This window comes from Lycium barbarum, chromosome 11, assembly GCF_019175385.1.
Source record: "Lycium barbarum isolate Lr01 chromosome 11, ASM1917538v2, whole genome shotgun sequence".
In the NCBI taxonomy this organism is placed as follows: Eukaryota; Viridiplantae; Streptophyta; class Magnoliopsida; order Solanales; family Solanaceae; genus Lycium; species Lycium barbarum.
In genome coordinates, this window is record NC_083347.1 from 6,505,344 (window position 1) to 6,512,422 (window position 7,079).

General features: G+C 36.2%; 1 long non-coding RNA gene across 1 annotated transcript; it reads right to left on the reverse strand.

The window, feature by feature from the left end:
- Positions 1-1,370: 1,370 nt before the first annotated feature.
- Positions 1,371-6,163, reverse strand: LOC132619280 (uncharacterized). The gene is made up of 4 exons (XR_009574653.1): positions 5,857-6,163; positions 4,977-5,033; positions 3,046-3,131; positions 1,371-2,293 (listed from the first exon to the last, which is right to left on the reverse strand). It is a non-coding gene; the product is annotated as an uncharacterized LOC132619280 (long non-coding RNA).
- Positions 6,164-7,079: the final 916 nt, after the last annotated feature.

Genomic DNA, 7,079 nt, shown 5'->3' on the forward strand with positions numbered 1-7,079 from the left:
AAAGAAAAGTGGCAAGTAATATGAGATGGAGGGAGTACTTCATTTATTAATTCTTAAAGAACTTAAAAATCCAAAAGTGAACAAGTAAAAGTGCCTGGAGGAAATAAATGTGTCGGAGAATTAAAATTGAAGTGCATACATGAAAAAAAAAATATTTAATACTATAATATATGTCCACGTAGAATAAAAAATAATTGAATAAAATGTATAATTTATATAGCTTTTAGTAAAAGCATAAAGAGAGAAGCAAAGGGACACAAAGAGAAAGCAGCTCGGTCCATTTGGGGGGAATGAAGAGTACGCGTGGCTTGCTAAAACAGTGGTGTTATACACGTGTTCATAGTAGAAAGCAAAGAAATTCATTAAAAGGGCCTAACTTTTAAGTACAGTTGAGATAGCTTTTTGTATAATGTGATATTGCTGTTTTTGTCCAACCCCACTCCCATTTCCATATAGTAGAAATATTTTTTTGGTAGCAAGCAAATCAAACTTCCTAAAATATTTATAATTAATTTTTTTCTAAAATATTTATAATATTAATTTAATGTTCTCATACCATAAGAACCTTTTAACAAATTTTTATTCTCTTATCTTTGATATTTATGAAAAATTATTAATTCTCTTGTTTTTTTATAATCATATTTTTTAACCTCTAGTTCATTGACTTCTTGCTCCCTTTTCTTAGTTAGTGTTTGTTTAGCTAACTCTAAAAGCAACACGTGTATGATCTATTTACCACAAACAAAAGTAAATAATTTTTTATTATAATTGAAGTTTAATTAACTCACTACCAGAAAATGGGCCTATGGCAACGAAATCTATTGTAACGATTGTAAAACTGTTGCTATAAATATTTTATGGCAACGGTCATCGCCGTTGCAGTATCTTCTGGGTACTATAAGTACACTTTGGCTACAAAACCGTAGCTATTGTGTAAGAACCTGTCACGACCCAGCTAGGGGCCATGACGGGTACCCGAGGCTAGCCACCGAGCACCACTCGTTCTAATACTCATCTTACTCATTTAATACCCTTTTACCAATTTTATACACGAATTGTAGGAAAATCATATTTTATATAGAAACATAAATACTTATATACATTTGTCTCTCGGCCATCAAAATAATATATACATAATAATAACATCTTGTGAGACCATCTGACCCACACTGCGTATCTACGAGCCTCTACTGACATACTAAACATATAGACGGAACAAGACTCCGTCGTGCCCAAAATATGCATATATACCAAAAGAAGAATCATAAGCACCTCCGGACAATGGAGTGCTCTCAATCAGCTGACAGCTACTAAGGGTCTGGACCAAGCTCACCTCCCTGTCTACCTGTGGGCATGAACACAGCGTCCAAAGAAAACGGACGTCAGTACGAACATTGTACTGAGTATGAGAGGCATAAATAATAAAGAAAGACAGTGTTAATATAATGTGAACATCAATATGAAACATCTGAATCTGAATGACAATCATAAAAGAAGTAATGCATGATGTCTTACTCATACTCATCATAATTTCATATATGCATAATATGCAAGCTGCCCGTCCATATCGGAACGGTGTAATAATCAATAACATTAGCCCGTGTCCAGGCCTCCCGCGTCCGGGGTACCATCTCATGCCGCCCACTAGTGGTGTCTGCCCATGCCAAAAGGTCATGGTGTATCCGTATAGCTGCCCGCCTTGGCGGTGACTGCCCGGCCAACTAGGCGCGGTGTAATATGATCATGACATGCTCATAAAAAATACTTGTAATAATATGCTTATCATAATATGCTTATCATAGTACATGCATAAGACTCAAGATCAACTATACTCTGTCGGGGTGGCGTAAGGTCGTGATCCCCCGATTTCATTATGGAGCAATTATTGACATTCTGCCTCACCTTGAAGGAATTAGTACATAAGGTGTGTCACGACCCGACTAGGGCCGCAACGGGTACCCGGGGCTAACCACCGAGCACCGCTCGTTTCCTCACTCGTCATACCCATTTTACATTTAAAAAAAACACCAATGATTTTATATACATGTGCCCCTTAGGCTATCAAAATATCATATACAAATATAACATAGTAATCTTGCGAAACCATCTAACCCACACTGCGCGTCTACGAGCCTCTACCGACATATTATACATATAAACGAAACCAAACTCCGTCGTGCGCGAAATACATATATGAACCAAAAGAATAAGCATAAGCACCTCCGAACAATGGAGTGCTCTCCATCAGCTGACAACTACTAAGAATCTAGATCAAGCTCACCTCCCTGTCTACCTGTGGGCATGAACACAGAGTCCGAAGAAAACGGACGTCAGTACGAATATTATACTGAGTATGAGAGGCATAAACAATAACAATATATCAATGAAATAAGAAGGCATCAATGAAATAATGAAGCATCAAGAAAGAGCAATCTGTATTGGCTGTCAAATATAAATGAAATAATGCATGCTGACTTACTCATAATCATTATCATGTCATGTATGTATACATATATAAGTTGCCCGTCCATATAGGTACGGTGTGATAATGTGTAAGCTGCCCGTCCATGTAGGAGCGGTGTGATAATCATAGCCTGCGTCCAGGCCTCCCGCGTCCGGGGTATAAGCTGCCCACTATAGTGGTGTGCACATCTACGTGCCTGCCCGGCCGACTATAGCGCGCGCGGTGTGAGAAAATACATACGTATATATATAAAGCATGCATAAGAGCCCAATCAAAAGCCATAACTATATCGGAGTGACGTAAGGTCGGTGGCTTCCGACGTCATTATGGAACATTCATTAACATCCTGCCTCACCTTGAAGGAATTAACATATAAGGTGAGTGTAAGCAATAAATAGCATCATTAACATCATAGGATCATCACAACATGAGTATTGGGATTTCTATACTTTACTCATTACCTTGTGTGGCTAATTATGAACATAGACTCATATTTTCCGGAACTTAAGGAAACTCATGGATAAAAAGAGAGTCAAACTATAAGATTCATGCCATAGAAAGAAAGGACTAGCCTCACATACCTTGAACTCTATCTAATGTCCAACGTCTACTTCTCGAGCTCGCGGGTCTTATATGCCAAGAAATAATCTTCTTCCACCTTACTTCCCTACGAAGAAATATTCGGCTATCACTCGGGGAAAACCGATACTATAATCATGAAATCAACGTCGGAAAATGACTGTATTTATATTGAAAAGAGGAAGAGATCGTAACAAAATTGATGTACTGCGTTAGTATAGAAAAGAGGGAGAAACGTTATTGCACTAGAAATTTTTTGTAATAATGACATTGCTTATTTTCCATTGTTGCACACGTTAGAGTTTTTAAGGAAGAAAGTTGCAATATACTTTATTTATGAACTTTTGTTCAACAAAAGTGAGATATACGTGCATGTCTAATATCAGCGGATTATGGGGTCCACACAATTAGCACTTTCATGCCTATAATGCATTCCCTTCCTGTCCACTAAATTAATTTGCACCTAATAAGAGTCGTATATAGAAATAAACATCATGATGCCATGTGGATTTACACTTATCCACTTTTTCTTGTTGTTGCCAACATTAATCATACAATATTCATACTTCCAATTTCACTTAATATAAATTAATCTCTCCACTATAATCTCATTAATTCCAATTTCATGACAAAAGAAGAAATCTTATCTCAAATTGGTTAGGACAGATCCTATACTCACTTGCACCACTGCTTCTTTCTCAATTTAAATCTCAAGGTTACCGCCTCCTTGAACGTATAGAACGCCTTCTTGAATTTAATTTCTCTTCCAAATTTTGAGCTCATCCGTGAGCTTCCATGGCCGTGAGTGCCATGGCTATGTGCTGCTCTCTCCCTCTCTCAATTTAATTGAGATTGCAAATGAATGTATGACTAACATTAGTCATTAAATATGATTATATATGCTGCCCCACTCTAGGACACGTGCTCCTCTATAACTCCATTTGCTAACTTGTAAAATATATTAGAGGATATATCCGTTTTTTTCTCTTAGTGAACAGTGGGGGCCACCTCCTTTGCATTATTTAACTTAATTGATTAGTTCTAAAGGTGCCACCTAAAGATTTATTTAGGAATAGTCACAAATATATTATAGTTACTTAGTGGACCATGGGGTCCACGTGCCTCTTCATTATTTTAGGTAGCAAGCTGTAAAGTTTTCACCACTCGTATATGCATGGTTAGTCACTAATTGACTTCTCCGCCAGATCCCACGTGAAGAGAAAAAAAAACATAACACCTGTCCATATCATCTTAATTAATACCATAATTAATTTCTTGATCTCAACTCACTTAAATAGTAGTTATTTTTTTAACATACTTCGTATAACCATTACCATGATCATGTGATATAACACTAGTTCATAACCTCATTTGTCACACATAAAGTATTATTTCCAGTCATCACACTTTTCCATCTTAATCATTTCGGGACTTCATCCCTTGTATACACTGAATTCTTGATTTTTCATGCTTGAATATTCTCATATTGGACGGTTTAATTTCCGGGTCCAAAATACAGAATATTATAGCTTGGACTGTATTTTATTCAAATAAATGTCGAACCTCGACGAAATTTATTTTCTTCGATTGGAGTAACCTTTAATCTCCACAACACTTGGTTATCACTTGCTACGCGTCGCATAAATACTTATATCCAAAAAAAACAAACAATTGATCTTGCCCATGAATTTATGTCGATTAACTTACGATAAATCAAATGTACAAAAGTACGGGATATAACAAGGTGAGTGTAAGAAATAAATAGCATCATTATCAATATGGCATCATCATATCATATCTCTTATCTCTTATCTTATATAGACATTTATGGACTTAGGCTTCTAGCTTTCCGGAAAATAAGAACTCATGAAGAGGAAAAGAACTTATGCTGTAGGATTCATGCCATTAGAAAGAAAGGACTAGCCTCACATACCTTTGTCGTTTAGCTATGTTATCGTTCACTTGCTCTTCCCCAATGTCACGTCGTTACCTTCACGGGAAAATTCATATTAACATTAGTTAATAGATTATAAGGACGCGTCGTAAATTTTAGAGAAAATTGGGCAGCATTTCCCCTGTAAACTTAACAATCCTCGAAATTCCAACTTAGCCAAACATCAATCAAAATACCAACAACAACAATACCAACAATTTCATATCAAACTAGACTTAAATCCATTCTTAAATTACTTCCAAAACAGCCCAATATACATTCGGATGCCAATGCTTGTATACACTTCTTTATTTCCGTATATCCATAATATAACAACAACAACTACAGCCAATCCTTCGATATTCCAGCCCACAAAAAACAGTCCATAATGACCATAAAACAGTCCCCAAAATATCATCGCAAAACAGCCACAAATATTATACCAAACAGCTCCAAAATATTGTCACAAAACAGCCACAAAAATTACATAAAACAGCTCCAAAATATTGTCATAAAACAACCACGAAAATTACATAAAACAGCCCCAAAATATTGTCAATAAACAGCCACGAAAATTACATAAAACTGCCCCAAATATCGGCACAAAACAGCCCGGTATACGCTTTGTATACAATATCTTTATACACTTTATTCTCCCAAATTCAAGAACAACAACTTATCAACAACATCAACAACAATGTCAACAATTATTATACATCATAACTCAGCTAATTCCATCCATTTAATCCACCTAAAACAGCCCCTTAATCCATAAATCCCAACAAAACAACAAACGAGTTTATAATGCTATTTTCTCCGTTCTAATCCGTTAAAACTCTAAATAAACGTGTTAACAATGAAAAATGGACCTTAATCTTACCTTAAATATGCAGCAACCACTTCCACCCTCTCTTTCTTGGCTGATTTTTAGCTCAAATTGAAGGCAACGCGACGTACAACACTTTTCTCTTCAGGAGCTTCGCGATTCGGGGCTTAGATTGTGGTCAAAATTTGGTTTCTTTCTCTCTCTCTCCTCTCTCTCTCTACCTCTGAAATTTCTGGGTTTGTTGAGGTCTGAAAATGAAAGAGAAGGCCGAATTTTTTCATTAAATGGCAAAGAAAATGGGCCTGACCCGACTTGGAATCGGGTTGGGCCGAATTCATTGCCCAGCTTGACCTTTCTGCCTTAAAATGTTCATATCTCCTTATCCCGATGTCACATGAAGACCCACAACCTATGGTTGAAAAGATATTTCAATTATCTACAACTTCTATCTCTTGGTATTTTTCCAAATTCCAAACTTATAATACCATTCTTTCCCCTCGAAGTCAGGTCACCCGAAAACATTTTCTTAAAAATATTATTTTGGAGGGCTTTCACTTTGATTTGGCTCAAGGGTCCTTCTTGGGTTGTGTTTAACTTCGCATATATTATTCATATAACTTGTCATATGTTCTAAAAAAAAATCTCGACATGTGGACCCCACCTCAGCTTATGAATAATTCATCGTACGAAAATACGGGATATAACAGAACCGTTGCCATAGGTTTAGGTATTGGGACGGATTTTCTAACCGTTATAGTAGAGACGTTTATTCCAACATTATTTTTGGGAAATTTTCTATTGGAACGGTTATATAATTCCCTCCTTAATTATTCCCCCCCCCCCCCCCCCCCCCAAAAAAAAAATTTGATACACCCGCCAATATTTTTATCCCCGTAGCTTTCACCTTTTTAATATTAAATTTAATTGGTTTAATTTTTTTCCATTTCCCCATCATCCACACTTAGCAAACAAAACCCACTTTTTAATATCTCAGTTCTTTACCTTTCTCATCAGTAGACGTAAATTCTCTCATTACATACGTGAAGAACAACTGGACAAAATACAATTTTTTGTTGAACCCAGCTGATTTTCTCTCTACAAAAACGCAATTTGTTGATCTTTGGTGGGTGTTAAACACAATATGCTTATAATTTTACATATTCTGGTCGAATTTTGCCTCTATTCTTTTGGTGGGTGTTTGATGAAAATGGTGATTTGCGGTTATTGTGTTGGTTTTTTTTCGATTTACATTTCTCTGAATTTTTCCGTTTTTACAT